This window comes from Emydura macquarii, unplaced genomic scaffold, assembly GCF_026122565.2.
Source record: "Emydura macquarii macquarii isolate MOO-44397 ecotype Brisbane River unplaced genomic scaffold, CSIRO-AGI_Emac_v2 contig_1554, whole genome shotgun sequence".
NCBI lineage: Eukaryota > Metazoa > Chordata > Testudines > Chelidae > Emydura > Emydura macquarii.
In genome coordinates, this window is record NW_027131691.1 from 5,408 (window position 1) to 27,374 (window position 21,967).

At 51.4% G+C, this 21,967-nt stretch overlaps 1 pseudogene; it reads right to left on the reverse strand.

Annotated features, from left to right (window-relative positions):
- Window positions 1–2,326: 2,326 nt before the first annotated feature.
- LOC137157776 (butyrophilin subfamily 1 member A1-like) lies at window positions 2,327–21,667 on the reverse strand (annotated as a pseudogene).
- Between the last annotated feature and the right edge of the window lie 300 nt (window positions 21,668–21,967).

Sequence of the window (21,967 nt, forward strand, 5' to 3'; positions counted from 1 at the left end):
GGAAAGGACCACAGGTATTTCTGAAGGAAAGTTTATGGAAAAATTACCTATTTTCAGGTTAACCTTTCCCTGTGTGGAAAAACACGTTGCTTCACCAGCTCGTGCCACTTAGAAACCAGCAGACTGGATGAAAAGCCAAATTAATCCATCACAAGATAATTTGAGGGTGTGGATTTTCAAATAATTAAATTAATTAATTAATTAAGGTAAATAGAGGGCGCTCTGCCATGAATTGAATATTTTCAATAAATCTTCAAAATTAACTGCCCTGAAACTGTTCATACCGCATCAAGGTTAAAAAAAAAAAAAGAAGCATTTGTAGCAATGCCGTGTGATGTGCCTCCCCTTATACCTCTATTCAACTACCTCTTCAAGAAATTAGGTTCAATCACTAATTTCAAGGAATTAGACCAATTAATCACTATTTTTACAGAGAATTCCAGAAGCTGGAGGACAGAACCCAGAGCAATTGGGATGAATTTCCTGGAACAACTTTTTTTTTTTTGATGCTCTAAATGTCACATGACAGCAAAAATATCACCCTTTGCACTGATGTATGACTGAGAAGAAAAGTTTCCTGATGAAGTTCTCACCAAACGGCATGAGAAGTGTCTTTAAGTGCCAGGGTCCTTAATACAATTACGTTAGTTTGTGCTGACTCATTTAAGGAATACGAGTCTTTCTCTATTTCTTTACGAAACTCCATTTGTTGTGTCCTGATAACAAGCCCACAAAGAGCTCATTGAAAGAGAAAATGGACACTCACAGCACATTGCCTGGCAATAATATTTCTAAAGAAAAACAAATGATAAAGGATAAGGTAGAAGAGCTTCCTGTATATAGGAAAATAGCAGTGGAGGGTGGGGACTGTGTTTTGTTAATTGACGTGAGGAGAACAGGAAAGGGAGGGTCATATTTTAATTACCGATTATATGTAGCTAGAAAGTTTAAAAGCACATGAATTAATTCTAGTAGAAGTTCTTGGGATATTAATATGGAATCTTGTGTGAGTTCATTGAAATGGTTTGCTTAATTAAGTCTGTCATCTTTTTTCACCTATTACTTTGCAAAGGTGCATGTGCCCTGCCTTCCAGAGGGAACCACTCAAGATAGTAAGGAGAGAGAGAGAGCTGACAGTTTTGTTAGGAGAAATATTTTGGATTTCCTGAAATCACGCATCAGAAATACAAAGGAACGTTTTTAGAGGTGAGTTTTAATGTTGTTTTGAGAGAAGAATAAAAACATAAAGGTAAATAATTCCATTTTGAAACATATGTTTAGATGCTTGAAATGCTTTTGAAATAATCTTGAAATGTAATTTATTATATTCTGATACTTACACCTTGCATAGCAACATTTTCTAAATTAGAACAATCTCTCCTTTCTCTTTTTCTCCCTATTTTACACTGAGATTTCACAGAGGCAGAAAATTTGGACAGGACTGACTGATCCCGTCTGTCACCATCTGCTACCCCTGGGCTGGGGGATGGGGAAAAATGATGGGGAGCAACGTGTGATGGGGCGGCAGAAGACACGAGCTGTCTGTCCGTATTTCCTACCAGTATCAGCCTGTGCCGGGAGCCGTTTGTCACACAGCACTGGAGAGGGGCAAACACGTGGGGAGGGGGAAAGAGCTGCCTGGGCTCCTTCCCCTGTGCGGGTCCCATTTGCCCTTCCCCTGGTCCAGCTATCGAATCCCCTCCCCCAGCTCTCCCCACCCTCCCCCCATGGCGCTGGAATGAGCTCCCCCACAGGTTGAGGCTGCAGCGCAGAGCAGCCCATACATCAGGGCCCGGTGCTCTCACCCCTGCCCCCGCGCTGCCCCCTGTGGCCATTTCACTCCCCCTCCCCATGGGCAGAGACTCCCCCAGGGCAGGAAATGCCGGGACCTTCCCCTCGCTCACTGGCCCCCTCACACTCACTGGGCTCCTCCCCTCCCCTCGTCATTTCTGCCAGGGGTCTTCCTCCTTGGGGCCTCTCCCTTCCCCCCTCCTTACATTCCCCCCTCCCCGCCAGTCTACCTCATGTCAGCTGGGCTCTTTCCTGGCCTCCTGCTGCATCCCCCTTCCCTCCCCCACCCTCAGCATCCACCCCTGACATTGCCTCACCCAATTCACACACACTCTGCCCGGCCCCCCCAGACCAGCAGCCGGCTTCCCTCACCCCCATCTCTGCCCCTCTCCCCTCCCCCAGCTCACAGGCCTCGTGCTGGGAACTGAGGGGTGGGTGGCGGGGGGCGGGTGAAGCCCTTTAGACGCTCCCCTGGGCACAGGCCTGGGGGCTGCTCAGCGCTGGGAGGGGACAGTCTCTGCCGCGGGTGTCGCTGTCAGGGACAGAGATTCCCTCCGGCCTGGGCTGGGGCCGGGCAGATGATCAGGGGAGCCCCATTTTTACCCCCAGCACTGGGACCAGGATAGAAAAAAGGGCGAAGCGTCCCGGAGAAGGTGTCAGTGAAAGTGAAGAGCTGGGACCTGTCAGTGACATTGTAAAATGAGACCTCGCCCGCCTCATAGTCCAGGAAAATGCCCACCCGGCTGGGCCTGACGCTCACGGGGAGGGGGGTCGATGGGGAGGTGTGGGCCTCGTATTTCCCATCCCTCAGCCACAGGACCCAGTATCCATCCTCAGGTGAGAGTGTGACCTGCCTCTTCCTGCTCACAGATTCCCTACAAACCCCCAGAACCCAGTCAGGCTTGTCTCCCACCTCCACCTCCCAGTAACACCTCCCGCCCCGGAACCCCTCAGTGCCCAGCACAATGGGATCAGTATCAAATCTCTCAGGATTGTCGGGCAGATCCTGGCGTGTGTCTACACGTCTCACACGTTTCCGATCCTCAGACAGGACGAGGTAGGGATTTGCCGTGTCTGGATCCAGAGTCTCGTCCACTGGGGAGAGAGTCACAGAGTCAGGGCCGGGGCAGGGGCTGGTCACGGGGCCAAAGGGAAATTAACCTGCGTCCCCGTTAATCGCTGGGGGTGGGGTTGTTGCCTGTTAAGGGGGTCAGGGCCCCTCTGCCCATGGGAGCGAACTTGAGAGGAAGGAGAGCAGGAGCGGGGGAGGGGAGGGGTGGGAAGGTGTCAGCGGGGGGAGGGCAGGGGAGGGCAGCCCAGGGACGGGGGATGGGACAGGCTGATGCTGGGAGAGGCAGAGGAGGGGCAGAGGGGAGGGGCAGGCACAAGGGCAGTGGGGGAAGGTAAGGAGCAGGCACCAGGAGGACAGAGGGGGGTTCAGGAAAGTAAGCAAAGGTGGGGCTCTAGGGGACAGAGGGGAGTGAAGAGGAGGGTCAGGAGCCAGGAGTGGGGGGAGGAGGAGTGGGGCAGGCGCCAAGGGCACAGAGTGAGGCACAAGCCTGGGGGCAGCGGGGGTGTCTAGGGCAGGGGTGATCACCGGAGGGCAGAGCGAGGGCTGGGGCAGGTGCCAGGGGGCAGAGTGGGGTGATGGGAGGGGTGGGTGTCAGGGGGACTGAGGGGGAAGAGGAGCCCCAGGGAGGCAGAGGGGGAGTGAAAGGGGGGCTGGTCCCACAGGACTAGAGGGAGTGGGGGAAGCGGCAGCCCCCAGTGGCAGAGGGGTCACTAATGGAGTGGGGGGTACCAGGTGGGCCAAGGATGGGGCGGGGGAAGGTGCAGATGACAAGGGGACAAAGGGGGTGAGGGGTGGGGCAGGCACCAGAGGGGCATGGGGGGTGATGGGTGTGGTGGGCACTAACAGGGAGATGGGGGAGGGAAGGGGCAGACCCCAGGAGGCAACAGGGGAGCAAGAGAAGGAGCAGACGTCAAGAGGCAGAGGGGGAGGGTGGTGGGCACCAGGGGGCAGAGAGTTGTGAGGGAATAGGGGGCTCCATGGGGTGGGGGAAAGAGGGGAGGGGTGGGCTCAAGGCGGCAGAGGGGCAGTGAAAGGTGGGGCTGGCACAGGACACTAGAGGAGGTGAGGGAAGGGGCAGGCAGGCGGAGCAGAGGGATCTCAATGAGAGCAGCGCACACCAGATGGGCAAAGGTGAGAAGGTGATAAGGGGGGTGACGGGAGAGACAGGCACTGGGGGGCAGAAGGGAGAGAGGGAAAGGCAGACCCCAGGGGGCACCAGGGGAGCAAGGAAAGGGGCAGTTGTTAATGGGGAGAAGGTGAGAATAATATGGGTGAGTGGCAGGAGTACGGGGGGAGGCAAGTGGAGGGGCTGGCGCTAGAAGAGCTGAGGGGGGTGAATGTTGGGGTGGATGCAAGGAGGACAGAGGGGGGAGGGTCGGGTACTGAGGTAGAATGGGGGGGATGATGGAACAGGGGAGCACAAGGGGGGCAGAGAGGGGTGTGCAAAGGGCGGCTTTATGGGGGTAGAGGGTAACGAAGGGGGGTGGGCACCAGGGGGGAAGAGGGTGGGTGAGGAGAGGGGTGGGACCCTGAAGGTAAAGGGGGTGAGGGGAGGCAAGGACAGCAGGGGGAAGATAGGGATGAGGGTAGAGAGGGGCCCCAGGGGGTCAGAGGAGTGAAGGGAGGGGCTGGTGGGGGATGGGGAAGATGGCAGAGGGGAGGGTTGTGAGGGAAGGGGCAGGCACCAGGGGGCGAGGGGAGGGACTTGTGCCATTGGGTGATCGAAGGGGGATCATCAGGGGGTGGGAGGACAAGGGAAGAGGTGGGTTCCAGTGGGATAGAAGGGGTGAGGGGAGGGGTGACAGCTGGAGGCAGAGGGCGGCAAGGAAAGGGGTCTGCAACTGTGGGGCAGAGGGGGGAGCAGTTGGGCAGGCAGCAAAGAGGCAGGAGGAGGGGCAGGCACCAGGGCCAACAAGGGTCAAGGGGTGTGGCAGACATCAGGGGGCTGAAAGGGCAAGAGAAGGGGTTGGTGCCAGGGGGGAGCATCTGTTGGGGGGAAGAAGGGGAGGAAGGAAGGGGCAGGCAAAAGGATGGAAGGGGGAGGGGAGGAGTGGGTGCCCTGGGCAGAGAAGGGGGTGAAAGGAGGGTTGGGCACCAGGAAGGCAGGGGGTGAGGGAAGCCATGGATGAAGGGGGAGCAGAGACTCTGACAGAAGGAGGGCAGAGGGGGAGGGGCTGGCACCAGGGGGGAAGAGGAAGGTGAAGGAAGTTGGGGGCAGAGAGGGGTGGGGAGAATGGCAGGGGCAGGGGGGCAGACACAGCAGGAAGGCTGAGTGGGGGTGAGGAGATGGGCGGGAGGCAGGACAGCAGTGGAGGGTGAGGGGGGTGGGCATCATGGGGCAATGGCAGGCACCAGGTGGGCAGATGGGGGTGGAGGGAAGGGGTAAAGATGGATGCCAGGGGGCAGAGAGTGATTGGGGGAGAGGGGCAGGTGCCAGGAGGGCAGGGGGTAAAGGGAGGGTGGGTTCCAGGGAGTAGAGGGGTGTGAAGGGGAAGGGCACGTGCTAGGGAGGCAAAGGGGAGAGACATGCGAAACCCCACATCTGTCACCCTGGCTTTGAGACTTGCTGCCGCAGGCCGTGTAGATGAACCCTTTGTGTTTATAACATGAGACTTTTCCCAAAACCAAACACTCGATTTTCTCCCTGTGCCTGGCCAGATCGGCCTGAAATGTCCAGCGTTTTCTCCCCAGGCTGGAGAGCACTGAGGGGACCTCGTAGAGGAAGCAGTTCAGGGTCACAGGCAGGGGGATGATCAGGGCTAACGTGGGAAGCCTCTACAAGTGCTGGGTGTGTCCGTGGCTGTGGAACGTGGGGGACTGCGGGGTGGCGGTGCCGGCGCAGAGGGAGCCTGGATCCAGAGTGTCTGGGAGCCATGGGGACGGGGCAGAGTGGGAGCAGGGAGTGAGATGGGGAGCTCCAGGCTAGCAGGGCCCATTCACCACGGTGCACGCACTGGCTGTGGGGGTCACCGCCGGGGAGGGGGTCGATCTGGCACCGTGTCCTGCTTGGCATGGTTGGTACTTGGGGCAGCCCCAGGGCAGGACACTTCGGGGGCTGGGTGCTTTCCAAGGGTGGGCTGGGCAGAGAGTGCCGGGGTGAGGGGACAGGTTTTTTGGACATAGAGGTGGCAACCCTGACAGGCCCCACAGTGGTGTTTGTGTGACTCTCCTCCCCCCGAGCTCTGTGCGGTAAGATACCCCGGAGTGCAGGGACCCCTGAGCCAGTGGTGCTGCAATGTGTGTGCATGGCCCCTTGGGCTCTCTGACCCCTGCTGGAGCTGCCCAGACTCTCTCAGCATGCACCAGTACACACACAGCCAGACAGCATGCTGGGAGCAAACACACACACACACAGCTCAGCCACAGCTGTCAGGCAGAAAAGGTGCCGTGTGGGCACAATTTGCTGTAACTGGGTCAGGGGAGTGTCACAAGCTGGTTATAAAAACCCGTCTGCTCTTGCAATGGGGACAGGGCCTTCATTGCCCCAAACCCATGAAGACACAGGACAGCTCCTGTCTGGTCATGTTATGATAGCAGCAAATTACTAAAGCCCGGTCTGAGCATGCAAATCCTGGGAGAGAGCTGGGCAGTTCAGTGCCAGTTATGGACAGGTGAGAATGTCCGTCCTGCAGAACCCAGCCACCGTCCTGGACAGCTGACAGCAGGGTCAGTGTTTCCTCACCAATCAGCCCTTTCCCAAAGGGGGCGTGTCCCTGCCCAGCAATAAACCCGGGTGTCGTCAGCCTCTTTCCATCTGCCACAGTGACATTGCTGCTTCTAGCCTATTGAATGTCATAGGAAAATGCTTTGTGCAGGGAAAGGAGCAGAGAGCCCCCAGGGGGAGGAGGGGTCTCACCCTGGATAAAATATCAGCGGGATGTACAGTACCTGCGTAGAGCTGTGAGATTCTCCACCCTGCAACCAAGCACAGACAGAGGGGTGAGAACGCCCCGAACACAGACAGGCTGAGCAGGAGACAATGTCAGACAAGGTGATACTAGGGGGAATGGAACTTACTGAGCTCAGCCTGGAGTTTACCTAAAAAGAAAACAAAGAGAAACACGTCAATATCACATGATCTCACCAGGGGAAGCAAGTCAAAAAGGCCTTAAAGCAGGGAAGTTAAAATCCTTAGACTCGGCCTGGAGGCTACGTCAGCAACCAGAGCCTGGCACCCCCTGGGCAACAAAGGCATCAGGAAGGGGAGAAATACAGTAACCTGGCCAGGTGCAAGAGAGTGTTAGAGCCAAACAGGGATCCCTCAGCACATGGCAAATATTAACCCTGTGAGCCAGGAGAAAGGAGCGTGCAGTGAAGTGTGTGATGGGAATTAGGAAGCTAGACTGGAATTAGCAGAGTGAACGGCCTGAAATATAAACCAAATACCAGGGAATCATTTCAGTCCATCAGAACCAGGAAACCTGTGAGAGAATTGATGGGTCCCTGGATCAGCAGGGGATAAAGGGAGCAATTGGGGAGGATAAGGACAATGCTGAGAGACTAACTGATTTCTTTGCATCCGTTTTTACCATAGGGGAGAGACCTGCCCTTGAGCGGCTCTTTTCAGGAAATAAAGATCAGGGATTGAGATGTGACGAGGAGATATTGGAACAAACTGGTCAATGAAAGAGCCAGCAGCCACCAAGAGCAGAGGGGAACCCTGCCAGATTGCAAAGCCCAGGAGCTCTCAAATGACATCAGATCGATATGACTGAAGTGCCAACAATAATGTGCATCTCTCATTAAAATCAGCTGCTATTCTGGAGACTCGGAGGTTTGGGAATGTTGTAGCCAGCTTTAAAATTTGGTAGGAGTGATCCTGAGAATTATAGCCCAGTGAGCCTTAACGTCAGTACGTGCTGAACTGGCTGAAACAATAACTAAAATAGAAATCGAAAACAGCTCTATGACAATGACAGGATAAGGTCTGAGTAGCGGAGCTGGAAAGGAAACCTGTGTCCCACTAATTTATTAAATTGCTCTGAGTATGTCAGTTAAATAATGCACAGAGGAGAACCCAATGGCATAATTTACATGGACTTTCAAAAAGCCTTTAACAAAGTTTTTTACAAAAGGTTATTAAGGAAACTAAGTCATCATGGGGTGTAACTACTCAGGAAAAAGACCTCAGGGTTAGGATTAGGGTTGAGGATGAGAGTTGGGATCCCGCATCCCACTCCAGCCATCCCCCAGGCAGGTTTCTCATCCCCAGTCCAGCCAGAGCCCTCCCCTCCCTGACCCCAGCCCCACTCAGAACCCGACCGATTTAGGTGAAAATCAGAAAATGGAAAAGCCGGATTTTACTGGCAATAGATTGTCCAATTTTCACCCAAGTCAATATGGATCTGCCCAGAGTGGGGCTGGGGTGGGGGTGGGACCTGGCTGCAGGGGGGCTGAAGGCTTGTCCTGGGGATACAGCTCTGCCTACATGAGTAACAAAGTGGGTGCCTCACCCTGTATTACAGCTGTGCCTAGAGGCCAGGCCAGGCCAGTGCTGGGCTCTGCACAGACGTGGAGCAGTCGCCAGTCCCTGCCCCGAAGATCTGCCAGTCTAACCAGACACGACAGGCCCAGGGCAGGGGAAGGGGCAGGACACACAAGCAGAGTGAGCAGAGCGATGGTGCAAATGGCACCTCCCTGCCACCCTTTAACAATCACCCTGCGCTGGGCAGGGGGAGGGGACGAGCTACACAGAAAGGGAGGGGGAGGGGAGCAGGATGGGGGTGGAGGAGGTTAGGGTGACAGGACTGGGTTTGAGGGGGTCGGAGCCGGCAGCCAATCAGCACAGAGAGAAGATGGACGAGTGACACTGTAACAAGCAGCGTGATGACATCTTCAGCCCCCGCGTCCCTGCCACCTTCTGCCTGCCAGGGGCACCCCGGGGGTGTGAAGTGCTGCAGCAGCTCCCAGCATGGGCACGTCGCTGGGACACGGTCGCAGAGTGACCCCAAACCTGCTCCCTCCCCCGCTGTGTGGGAGCAATAAATCCCCTGGGTTCAGTGCGTGGGGCTGGGCAGGCCCTGCGATGGCGGGGGGCAAAGGGGCAATTGCCCAGGGGCCGGCGATTTAAAAGGGCCGAGGCAGAGGGATCGATACAATGGGCGACGGGTGAAGCTTCCCCTTGGGGAGGCTAGCTGCCCAGCCCGCCTCATCTTCCCATGGCCCTGCCCCCAATTTCCCACCCCCCCAGTTCTGCCCCAAGCCCCGCCTTCCCTTGGCCTGCTCCCCCCACATCCCTCCCTCCCCCACCTAGTCAGCGAGTCTCTACCCTGCTCACCATGTCCCTCCTCCCACCCCCTCCCCTCCTTTCTTCCACAGCCCCCTTCCCCACTTGGCCCCCCCCCCCGCCATCACTCGTAGTCTCCAGTTAGTGGAGATGTGAAACGGAAGAGGGGGGCCAAGCGGGAGGCAGGGGAGACATGGTGGTGAGCAGGCCAGCAGCTGTTCTGTTCTGTGGCCCGGAATTGCTGTTTTTGGGCCTGGGTTAGTTTCTGTTCATTACGCATCTTAAGTGTGCCGGACAAAGGGCAGAGCTTCTCCGTACACAGCACAAACCAGACTGACTCTCAGTTTATTATGAGAGCTCCCAATACCTGACTCACGGGTCTATGCAACTTGTTGTAAAGTTTTGAGATTCCCCCTCCCCTTCCATCCCACTGAACCAAGGGACCGACCGTACCTTTCTCTGCCAGATGCGCCGCTGCAAGTCAATGACAGGAGAGGGGTGTTACAAGGGAGAAGATTTAACTTCAATTAGTGCAAACTCACAGAGTCATTTTTCTGCTGGTAGAGGCTAGAACACACACAGGGCTCTGCCCAGCTATTCCCGCTGCCAGCGTTATCCTGGGGACACAGCGCCTAGTGCAGTTAAATCTCTGAGTAAATGGCTGTCTCCTGTCCCTATCGGCTGAGTGAAGGGAGGCCCCACACTGAACTCGATGGCGTTTCTGTCTGTCTGGAATGGGCATGTTCAAGCATCACTGGGCAGAACCCTGGTGATTTTGGTGAAAACTGGAAATCTGTGAAAGCCTGATTGCCACTAACATCACCGTTGATCCCTCAGGATACGGGGTGAGGCCGTGACCTCAGGGTTAGGGTTTAAGGTGAGGGTAAGGTTAGAGTTCAGGGTTTCCAGGCCCCTCATCCCACTCCACTCTGCTCCTCCAGCTGGATTTCTTGCCTCCTCTTCAGCCAGCCTCTGTCCGCTGGGCTACTCACCCCCATATTCCGCTTTTCTAAGAGTCAGTCAGGGATGAGCCACCCCTCTCTCTGCACCCTCGGCCAGGCTGGGAAGGTTACTCTCAGGGTGTTTTGATGCTGTTTGGATTAAACCTCTGGTCACAATATTACTAACATCCATATTTCCCTGTTAGAAAGGTTATAGTTCTGCCTAAGTATGATGATATTGTTTATGTGTATGTGCCTCCCCACTCTGGTCAGAGCCCCACTGATTTGGGTGAAAATCAGAAAAGCCTGATGCAAGGGCAGGTTCTGGGAAGGGGGCAGCAGGGCAATGGCCCAGAGACTGACTTCCCCACTACCAGCTCAGATTGCAGAGTCTCTAGGACATTAGTTTCAACCTTTTGTCATTTGTGGACCTCTACAAAATGTCAAATGATGGGGCAGACCACTTTGGAAATCTTAAACATAGTCTGTGAACCTCCAGGGATTTGTGGAGCACAGGTTGAAAACCACTGCTCTAGGGGGAGAAAAGGATGAGAGGTGAAATACCCCCCTTAATGTTTATGGGGATCACCATTACGTCAGTTACTGTAAGTGGCCTTTCTTTAGCTGGGTGCTCAGCTCAGCATGAGCCAGGGAGGGGGTGTGGATGGACCCTACAGGCATCACCTCTAAGATCAGCTTTTTCCCACTGGGAACTCATCCACGGGGTGTGTCAGCCTGGGATACAAACACTGCAGGAAATGGAGGTAGCGTCATGTCTGACAGTCACTTCTGAGCACAGCCTGAGCTAGACCATCTTGTGCCCCAGTGCGAGCAGCGTCTCAGGGCAGCCGTGCAAATCCTGCAGGAAATGGAGGTGTTTGTTTTGTTACAGCACTCTTGTGCCAGACCGCACAGCCGTGCAAATCCTGAGTGTGTGTGTTTTGTTACAGCACTCCTAGCCAGACCGCACAGCCGTGCAGCTGGGGCAGAGAATTCTCTCCAAGGCCCGTGAAACAAGACAGTGACAGTTAATTGGTCTGATTTGTTAGTGTTTGGAAATGAGCCCAACATAGCTCTCTCTGGGCACATAGACACATTTTACATACAACTCGAAATGAGATAATCCCTGTCACCTAAACATGGGCTCAATGCGCATCCTGTATCCATTCAAACCACAAATTAACCAGTTCAAACCTGGTGCTGACAGAGTGGGAAGGTGACAGTTCTAAACACACAACATCCAATTCTAACTTCCACAAGTAAAAAGCATGGATCCTTTCTGCTTCTTTGAATTACCTGCTTCCGTCCTCACTGAAAAATCATTTTAATAGACATTTCCCTTTCCCACTTCTTCCTACACTTGCAAATTTCTACATAAAGTTCACAGCATTTCAAGGGAGAAAAGTCCTCTGGGGCGTACTTTAAAAGGTGTCTTGGGGGTTTGCATGCTGGTACTGATTAAATTAAACAAAAACTGAGTATTCAGCTCCCTATAAACACAGAGATCACTGAAGGCCAATTTCTGCCCTTTGTGACCAGAGAAAAAACTCCAGCTGAGCACTTACACTGCAGTAGAGAGTTCATTGCCCTGTTCCTGCAGCAGGATCTCAGGCTGAGCCAATCTTAGTGTAGATAAGGTAACTGTTACCCTTCCCATTTGCACAGCCACTACTTTGCCCATCCACAGCTCCTACTTACCTAGATGGGGAAAAGAGGGGATCCATGCACAGACTGGGGGGCAGAACTGGGCCCTAAGAAGCCCCTTCTCTCCTCCTACTTTGTTTTCTGGTTTTCCTGCAAGCAGCCCAGTTACACATGTCGGAGCTCCAAGCCCAGCTCACTGAGCCTCACGTTTGTGTTTCAGCTGGAGCAGGGCTGACCCCACGGAATAGCTCAGAGTCACATTCCAGCGGGTGCCTTGGTGAGAGCCGAAGGGGTGAAACCACTTGACGCTTCTCGGTTCAAATGTGAAGTCATAATTTATTCAGCTCCCCCTTCACCCTCAGCCCAGCTCCCACTGCCTGAAACTCCTCCGGACATTAAAAAAAACCCTTAATCCCTGTCTCTCGGCTTTTGGTTTTGGTTTTAAATCTCTGTCTGTCTGTCTGTCTATCTCTCACCAAGCCTCTCCCTTGTTACTTTACCTTTCGCTCTGTGTTGCCTCCAGAAGCAGTAACTGGCCAGGGCAATGAGAACAGCCAGGAGAGCCAGGATCACCCCCAGAGCCACCATCCAGGGACTGACCCTCGGGAAAAACAGCTCTGCAAGAGAAAGTGTCATTGACTAGTTGGAAGCAAACACGTGCAGAATGAAGGCAGGACACTCGACAATGGTGACCAGGACAGTTACAAGAATCTCACAGGGAAATACACAGTGAGATGTGGCTCCTTTGTGCTTTATTATTAAGCCAATGAAAGTCCAAGCTTTAGTCTTCTTACTGACTATGGTTAATTCATGGGAGGGGGCGTGATGGTGACAGGGAGGGGACAGGGTGGAGCTCTGCTATGCTGCACCCATCTTCATCCTCCCCCGGCCTACGGAGCCGGTGTTCCCTCACTTCTCTAGGCTGCTCTGACTTTCCCCAAGGCTGCAGCCGGTGCAGACTGGCCCTCAGGATCAGAGCTGTGACCAGCTTCCTGACACCCCGACTCCCCTGAGCTCAGAGGGCTCAGCTACATGAGAGAGTCTGACCCCAAATATGTGAATGAAGGATTTTAATGAAAACTTGGGCCTGGAAATTCAGAGTAAAAATTCCTCCAGATTCCTGTTTCTTGAGTCCCAGAGCAATGGCTGACTAGAGAGCCCTTTGCTAAGTTATCAGTGTGGTGTATTGAAATTGTGTAAACATTACAAGCTGACACCTTAAATCCTGAGGGGATTCTGGCTCTTGCTTGCAGGAGAAGGGGCTCTGTAGGGAGCGTGTATCTGGGTCCTCTGCAGTCAGTCTGCAAAGAGCCAGCCAAGAGCAAGGTGGGCTGAGTTCTGCTCCTCTGCCTTAGGGAGCAGCCTGCTTTGTCTCTCTCTGTACTTGGCTGTGATGTGGTAGAGTTCTGGATTCTTAGAAGTAAAGCAGTGTTACATTGCAGCCTTCCAGGAAGAGTGTTTATGTTTTGTTTTACACTCTCTGTGTGTACGCTGTGAACATAACAATCAGGTAATCCTGGGCATATCATAGACTAGACAGCAGTGCAGCACTTTAAGACCTAAAATAAATAGTGCTTTACAACTGCAACCTTTTATTATTATAGAGATGAAATATTCTGTATTAACCAAGTTGTTTGGTAGATAATAATACCTAAAATCAAGACCTTTCCCCCCCTAAAAATTAAGATGCTCTTAGGTAAGATTCTAGTTCTGCATATTTTGGGCCTGAACTTTTATTGCTGGTATTTTCAGCTGTAATCTAAGTAGCAGTGCTCAGATCATATCCAGGGCTCTCTTCCGCTGTTTGGGAAAAATGACTTTTTTAGCCAGATTTTCATAAATACTCAGCACCCAGCAACTCTCACCAAGAACCAAGGAGAATTCCCTCCTTCACAGCACACACAGAGAAGTCAGACACAACCATAAATCCTCTTGCTGGGAGGTGGCAGCACAAAACCACTTGATTTCTTAGAATCCAGCATCTTAACACACAAGAACCCCACAGCAGAGGGGAGGGCTGCTCCCTAAGGCAGCGGGCACAGCTCACCCCACCTTGCTTTACGCTGGCTCCTCTCTGGGGTGTAAATCTACCTCGCACTAGGCTGCTGCGCACTCACTGGCTGTGTGAACCCTGCTGCTTGGCACTGAAATGCACTTAGATCTGTTCCTGGTTCGAAGTGGGGTAGAGCAAAGCGCACCACGGAATTGTTAGTGTGGGTAGCAGGGTCCACACAGACAGACAGTGCGCGGCAGGCTAGAGTGAGGCAGATTTACATGCCAGCTCGCCGTGAGAGATGCCATCTCCGCTAGGCAGGAAGTAGCCAAAGACACATCCAAAAGTAGCTAGATGTAGCTAAATCAACATTCAACACCTGTCACTAATGTCACTATCAAAAGTATCCATAAATCATCCTTAACTATATACCGCTGTATATTACACATGCAAATGTTTTACTAAAACACACATTTCTTCATGGTATAATTAATGGATTCACAAAATAGCTCAAAACTGTGAGGTGAACAAATTGTGATTAACACCCACATCTCCATCATGTCCATCTCCCGCTCGTGTGCTTCAGACTCAGTACTTGGCTCTTGATTGCTGGTGCTGGGCTCGATTTGCTCCCCACTGTGAAAGGGCTGCTTCTCCTTGAACAGATAGGCTGTGTTTGTCTTAATGAGGTTCGTTACCGAGTCAGGAAGGCTGGAAGTACTGCAGGATTCCCCGGACAATGTCAGTCCAGTTCTGACTCATAGGATGGCATTTAATGTGTTAATGCCCATTCGAGTCCACAGCTTAGATTTCACAATGTTCATCATGCTGAACAAACGCTCAACCTCGGCATTCAAATGGGGCAGTGAAAGTGTAGGGGTACAGATAGATACAATGAATTGAATTTATATTACAACTGAATTGTCTTTACTGTGTATATAACACACACACTAAAACAGCACTAATTGATTCAGTCATAAAATCGTGCTGTGTGAGTATTAGCAGACACTTGGTAGACCCGCCGCTTTCATGCGCTCCTTTTAGTTACCACTGACAAAGCTGTCTCCTGTCTCCAAGTCACTTGCTGCTTGCCCCTCTACTGTTTAAGTCACTTGTGCTTTTATTACTATCACGGATAGAAACTGTCTGATTTTTAAGTAGCTCATTCTTTGTAGCCATTAGAAATTGCCTTTAGAGTATCAGTTAGTCAATATCGTGTATGTTTTCTTTAATGTCATAACGAAAGTAACTCTGTCACTCTGTTTAATAGCTTGTCCTACTACATGGTAACCAATGTCCCATGAGACTCCATGTTGTAAATTTGGAACTCCATCTTTAATAACATGTTCCATTTTGTACTCTTGATGAAACTTGTTTTTAGGTGTATACTGTGGAAAGTCATGTAGATGTGTGAACGAGATGTGTGAATGAAGGATGTGTGTGTGATGGGATCAGTCTCCAATGCCAGCCTGTCCTGATGAAATGCAAGTACCACCTTAATGGCTAAAGAATGCAGACAAATCCCTGAAAAAGCAAGAAGGAGGATCCACCACTCAGAGAAAAGAACAAGGTATAATCCAGACAAGATGAAAGTCATGTCTGCAATTGACTGGTGATCAGTGATCACACAGGAGCCCTGAGGCAGCGTGACACAGCAGGACTCATAGACACACATCAAAATTACAACCTATAAAAGAATGGGTGAGATTGTAGAGCTTTGGGTAACATTCTGCATAGCATCAAAGAGCATCAGTGCGTGCCCGACAGAGACCCTGGGCCGCTCTCCCTCGTGCCCGGCTTCCCTGGCCAAGTAGCACCACGAGCTGCGAACACCAGCAATGAACTCAAACTACGATCTCCAGCAACGACCAGGACTGGTAACTATACCTGATGAACTGCAGAACATTTGGGGTGTGTGTATGTGTGTAGGTGCTAAATATTAGCTATTAACATAATTGTGTTTTTCTCATAACAAACATGGCATGTTGCCTTGTCCCCTGAATAAGATCCTGCTAGTCTTTTCTTTTACAAGTATAACAAAAGCATCGCTATTGCTAGGGAGCAAAGGTCTGCAAATGGATTCGTGTTTCCTGCATCACGGAATGCACTGACCTCAGCCCAGAAAGCAACAGCATGAGAAGTTTTTTCCCACTTAGTGAAGTGAACATTTCTCCACTGGGTCACAATTCTGTCTGTAGTGTCTAAATCAAAGCCAACGAGTTGGGCTAATTCAATTATTTCCTGTGTGCCTTTGTTTGCTTTCAGCACTTCTTCGGCGCTCAGCACTGACATCATTTGCAAAGTTTTGACATTCACTGGCAGGCGTTGCTGAAGCTCTTTGCTTAGCTGTACGTGAAGTCAATGCATCTCTTCCTCAGCACATTTCGACTCTGACAGAGTTTTCAAAACCGAAACCCAAGTAAGGAGCTGGATCCGGGTGGTTTTCGATAGAGGTGGTCAGAATGTCGATCTGTGCCATTGGGATCATAACTCTCCTGCAGACAGACTTCAGGAGGGCTATCAATACATTGAGGAGTGTAGCTGGGTCTGTATTCTCCCCCTCCAATGCCTTGACTGCCTGCTGTACCTCAGTAAGAACAGACTTGAGGTAGATTAAGTACAAGCGATTTTGCACATCGCTGTACATGGCAAAAAGCATCTCTGCCAGGTAGCAGCTGTCCTTTTCTCGAGAGCACTCGAAATGTAGCTTTAATTCATTCCACTGGTGTAGAATTCTGCTGACAGCTCTCTCAATGGAGAGCCAACGAGTGGGGCACATTTTTGCTCTTTTCAGGGGTTCCTCTCCACAATTAATAGTCTTGTAGCTCTTCTGGTACACCTCTTGTCCACTCGGCGACAAGGAGAATCAATTATAGCTCTGCCTGATAACGAACTCAATGTTTTGGGGAAGCATGTTCTCAGATGCGTGGGAAACTGCTAGTTGTAAAGAGTGACACACACACACCTGACTAGAATGAGGTGAGGCAAGCCGTATTCCTCTTGCAATATCTTAAAGAGTCCTTTGGTCACCCCGGTCATTGCAGATGCCTTGTCAGTCCCAATTCCCACAAGGTTTTTCCACAGAGAGGCCTGATTTTTCAGTTGCATCAGTGAGGGCAATTGCTATGCCCCTAGCATCACCAGACTGAAGTGGGGCAAATTTGAGGAATGTCGACACAACCTGGCCCCTTTTCTTACTGAAGTAACGTAAAACGATCCCCAATTGCTTTGTCACGCTTATGTCTGTTGATTCATCTAGGATGAGACTGTATTTTCTGTCACCTACGTCACTTCGGATTGCCTCTTTAAAGCGAGGTGCCAGTACTTCCTTTATGATCTCTGTACATTTGTATGGTGCAGAGTCAACTCAGAAGCGGTTTTTAAGTCAGCAAATGCTTTTTTGCACAAATCCGTCAGATGATCACAGGTCAGAATAGAACAATGTTCTGCAATAAACAGTGAAAGTTTGCTCTCTGCTTTTTGTGCCAATGCTAGATTTTGTTTGTTGATAGGCTCAATGCGTGTTTACATGGGGTTGATAAAAGGCTGAGCCTTCTGTACATGTTTTGCAGTAAGGCTGTGCTTTTTAATGTCACTAATCTTAGCCATGATTTCGGTTTTGCAGTAACTGCAGAAGACCTTTGACAGATTACTTTGTACAGGTTTCAGCCAGTCCTTGAATTGCTCCTGTGACTGTCACTCCTCTTGAAAACACTGTGTATGTTTTTTCTTTAGACCTTTTGTCAGAGTCAGACTGAGATTTAAGAGAAATGTGTTGTGAAAACGAACACCACTCAGCACACTGTACGATGTATTCTATCTGTCCTTGCATGGTGTGAAAATGTGACAGCAGTTTTAATTTTCATGCCTTGCAAAAGTTACGTAAGGAACGTTGTGTGTTCTGCCGTACAAGCTTAACCTTGACGTGTGAGAATGACCCCCACCCCACCTCTGGTGTGCTGGGTCTGGGACAGGGACTGTCTGGGACATCCTGCTTCCCCAAGCCCTGCAGCTGGGGCCCCGATTCCTGCAGCATGCTCTGCTCTCGCTCTGCCAGCAGCGGGCAGCAGGCCTGGCTCACGCAGCAGCAACAGCAACAGCAGCTGCGGCCAGGACTGGAGGAGCCGCCATCACTGGAGCCGCCCCGGGGTGGGCAGAGGCTGAGTGTGTGGGGCTGCGTGCCCCAGGGTGTTGTGTCATTTCTTCCCTTCCCGGGGGCTGGGCATGGCCACCCCCGTCCTCCCTTTCCCGGTTATCTGCAACCCCTTATCCTCCTGTCCTGAGGCAGGAGCTGGTTATTTTTCTCTGGAGGAAGAGAGGGGATTTGGGCAAGGCAAGGCAATCCCAGATTAATGGAGCGGTGTGTGCTTCCCACCCCGTAGCTGTCTAGCCTGCGTGGTGCATAACTGCAAATAAATGCACTGCCTTGCATCTGCCAGTGGGTCGGTCCTTCCACCTTATCGCTCCCTGCTCAGTTATGTGGCAGTTTCACCCCCTTGTCTGTAGCAGTCTGTGTGTGCCAAAACTAATGATGCTGGGACCTGGGGAGGGGTGTTGGGCTGGATTGGATGGAGGTGCGGAGGGAGGTCGGTAGGCATCTCTGGAAGGGGTGAAGGGAAGCATAGAGTGCACTTTTTTTTTAAATTGGGTGCTAACAGACTGATTTTATTATTATGAATTTCAGCTATTTCTTTGTCAGAATGTAGCTGTGAACAGCTCTGAAAGTAGCTAGATTTGTCGCTGGTCCCTTTGACAGTTATTCTGTGGCTAAGTAAATTTAAAAAATAGTCAGATCTAACTACAAAATCCCCATATTGGCAACATTCTGCTGGCACGCTGCAGAGCTCTCCTATAGCCTGCGAACAGGACCTAGAAAACCCAACCCCAACCCCCATTCTTAAACTGACAGCTTGCAATTCCAGCATAGTCCTCACTGCACTGCAGGGACAAAGGGGAATTCCCTCCTCTCCCCCTCCCCCCTATTGAGAAGAGATGATCACTGGATGCCGGGTGCCTCTGAGAATCTGGCCAAAGGTGTCCCAGCCTGCAAAGTCCTAAACACCCTCAGCTCCTGCTGCAGTCACAGAGCATTGAGGCTGCTCAGGATTTACAAGAAGCGCTCGGCACCTTGAAGGTTCAGGCCAATAATGAGAAGATACAATTTTAAATACCCTCCACCAATGTCTGCACCATCTCAGTCTAGCCACGTGCGGCTTGGCCGGGCACTGACCTGCTATGGAAATCTCTGACTGCCTCTCCTGGTTGAGTCGGGGGTTCCTGACACAGCAGGACACTTTCCGTTGGACTCCTCTGTTAGAACAATGGCAGCCTCTGTTTGAAACAGGCCATTGGCCTCTTGGGATATGTTTTCAGAGGCTGATGGTAAGAGCTGCCCCTGGAGATCTCTCCACAGCACCTCGGGCTCTGGGAACCATCCAGATGATCGACACACAACCCGGATCCCTCCGTCCTGATGTCCCTCCACAGAGATGGCAGGAGCAGAGCCCAAACCTACAGAAGAAATGAATGAACTTGTGATGATCCTGCAGTGCCCAGTAATGAGCCAAAAGTTTTTACACTATTATCAAAAGCTGTTTCCTATTAAACTAATAACTGACTGTGAGCCCCTGGCTGTGGTTGATGAGTTAAACTAGCCAGATTCCAGTTGATACTTTGCACCACTTCACTGACACCAGTGCATGTGTGTGTGTAGACAAGCCTTAAATTAATTCACTGCCAAAACACTTTGTTACTGGGGAGGTCAGGTTGCCTTGGCAGTGCCTCCTTCCTTTCCAGAGCACAGAAGTTGGCAACAGCAAATTGGATTCCTTTGAGAGCCAGGAAACACCCCCACGTCCATAAAATCCAGACATTCAATAAGAAGGAAATGCAGGGTTACGGTAATGCCTCCCACACCAGACCTCACTTTTATTGATGAGCTAAACTGAAATAAAATTATCTGAATCTGAAAGAAGAGTCTTCACTTCACCCAAAGATGTGAATTCAAACTGATCTGGTTATTTTGGCTGCAGCTGCTGTGCAGAGAAGACCTGAAGGTGCTTGGAAATTTCACACAGAGTTCAGGCTGCCTGGTGATATTATCTCCTGCCCTTCCAGAGCGCTGAGGTCAGCAAAACTCAGACCTCTGAAAACCAGGAAATCCATAGTGAAGGTAAACACCTCAACAACCTTAACTCTGCCCCCTTGGAGCTGGCAATAACCACTGGGAATTGGCTGCATGCACTAAAGCTGCATTCATGGGATTCAGTGTAGCTGTAATAACCAGTGGAGGGATTATTCGGCGCGCACTGGCAGAGCTGTCCCTGTGACATGCGGAGATGTGCAGGTGTACTTGGAAGTATCAATCATGCCTCATTTCAGCGCTGCGTTGTGCAGGTTGTGTCAGTAGCAGAGCACAGACTTCTTGCCATGGGGATTGTCAGCAGCCTGGTGTCAGATATGGTTAGTGTGCGGCCAGTGAAGGCACCGTCCCAGAAGGAATCCTCAGGCAAGGGTGATGGGGTGGGAACATTTTTCAAGCTGGGGATGGTTTGTGCGGAGCAGGTTCAGTGTTTGAGTGTAGAGCAAGTGTTCGCTGCACCTGACCTGAACCTCATGGCACAGCTGGTTACAGAACTAGCTGCACCTCTGTTCCCTTTCTGCTCTCTCTGGCAGCACCTTCAGGGGTCAGGCCTCCTGCCTCTTCCTGTCCTGGGGGCGGGGAATTCCTCAGTTTCCCCACTCTTAGACCAGTTTAAGGCTTGAACTTGTTTTCAGCTAACAAGTTGTAAGTCGAACTCATGTAAATGGCTAACAAGCGTACCTGATCTTCAAGGACAATGGCTAGAGTAAATACTTGATAACTCGGAAGGCCAGATGCCCACTTAATGATTCAGCCTCACAATGAGAACAGCACATTCCTTACACCCCCTGTCATGTACCCTCCTATCTGTAAGGAGTCTCCCTCTTCACCCTTTTCCCCCTCCCCTCAAGTGTAGTCAGAGATCCTTTGATGTAATTAGAGTGTCTCTAGTGAATAGATAGAAGAAATGTAAATAGATTGTGTAAGTGATAAAAACCGTATATAAACGTCTCCTGTAACAACATGAATTTGAAGCTGATTTATCAGACTTCCCGGTATCGTGAATAAACCCCTTCAGTATTGTCTGTGCTGCCTGATTCTTGGAGAAAGCATCCTTGTGCTTTACACCAGGCTCTGTGCTCTGTGTATCAGCCACTGTAGCCCTGTGGGTGCCAGACGCGATTCTAGCTGGTGACATCAGTAGGGGAGGATCGATCAGCCATTGTTCTGCCCCCAGGTGTGCACAGAAACAGTTGTAATAAGCACATGTTAATGTCACCTGACTGTTTAGGGATGTTTGTGTATCTCATTAGCCCATTGCTCTAATGACCTCAAATTTGGACCACTAACCCTACCCCAGACTCCAATCACAGCAGTTTTCAAGACAATCTCAGTATGTGCCTGGATTTCAGAGACCTTAGAAAACTGGCTGTTAAACAGTGAACTAGAATCAACCTTACCCAGAGCAGAGCCACTGACCCACATAATGAGAAAAATCGTGCATCTCACCATGAACCCTCTGACTCCACTTATAACCCTCTTTAACACATTAAAACATCAGCAGAAGTTACTGACCTGCCACCTGCAGTTCCAATAAAGCTTCTTCATAAGAGACACCGGACTGAAATAAACACCTGTACTGCCCATCGTCTGAGGGCCGGATATCGCGTATTCTCAAGGAAACTCTCCCATTGGTGATGTCATCTTTCAAAAGCTCAGTTCTTCCTCGATATTCTGACATCTGTTCCCCATACTGATTTTGCCCATCATGGTACAGGTGCACGACTGGAGAGAACCGGGATCGGAACCATCTCAGCTCCATGTTCTCAGCGCTCATCCTGGGGGAGAGGTGGCAGGGCAGGACGGCCTCCCCACCTACAGAGGCGGTGATTGGATGGTCAGGTCCTGTCACTGTGAACTGTGCTGTGAAATGTGCAATGAAAAATGGAATTTAAATGGGAGAGGGGCTGGGGGTGGCATGAATTCAGCAGCAAGACTCACAGTAAGAGAGCGCCCTGCGTTAGAAGTGAGCACCACGTACCCATGCAGTGCCCCAGACATGTCTGTGAGTGCAGAGAGTCACAGGCTTGGGGTAACTGCACCTCTGACCCCCTCCATGGTCTGCTCAAGGATTGTCCCCTCAGGCCTCCAGCCATCACCTCTCTCTGGGCAGGGACCCACATTCCTCTCCCTCCACACAGGGGTTCTAGGATTGCAG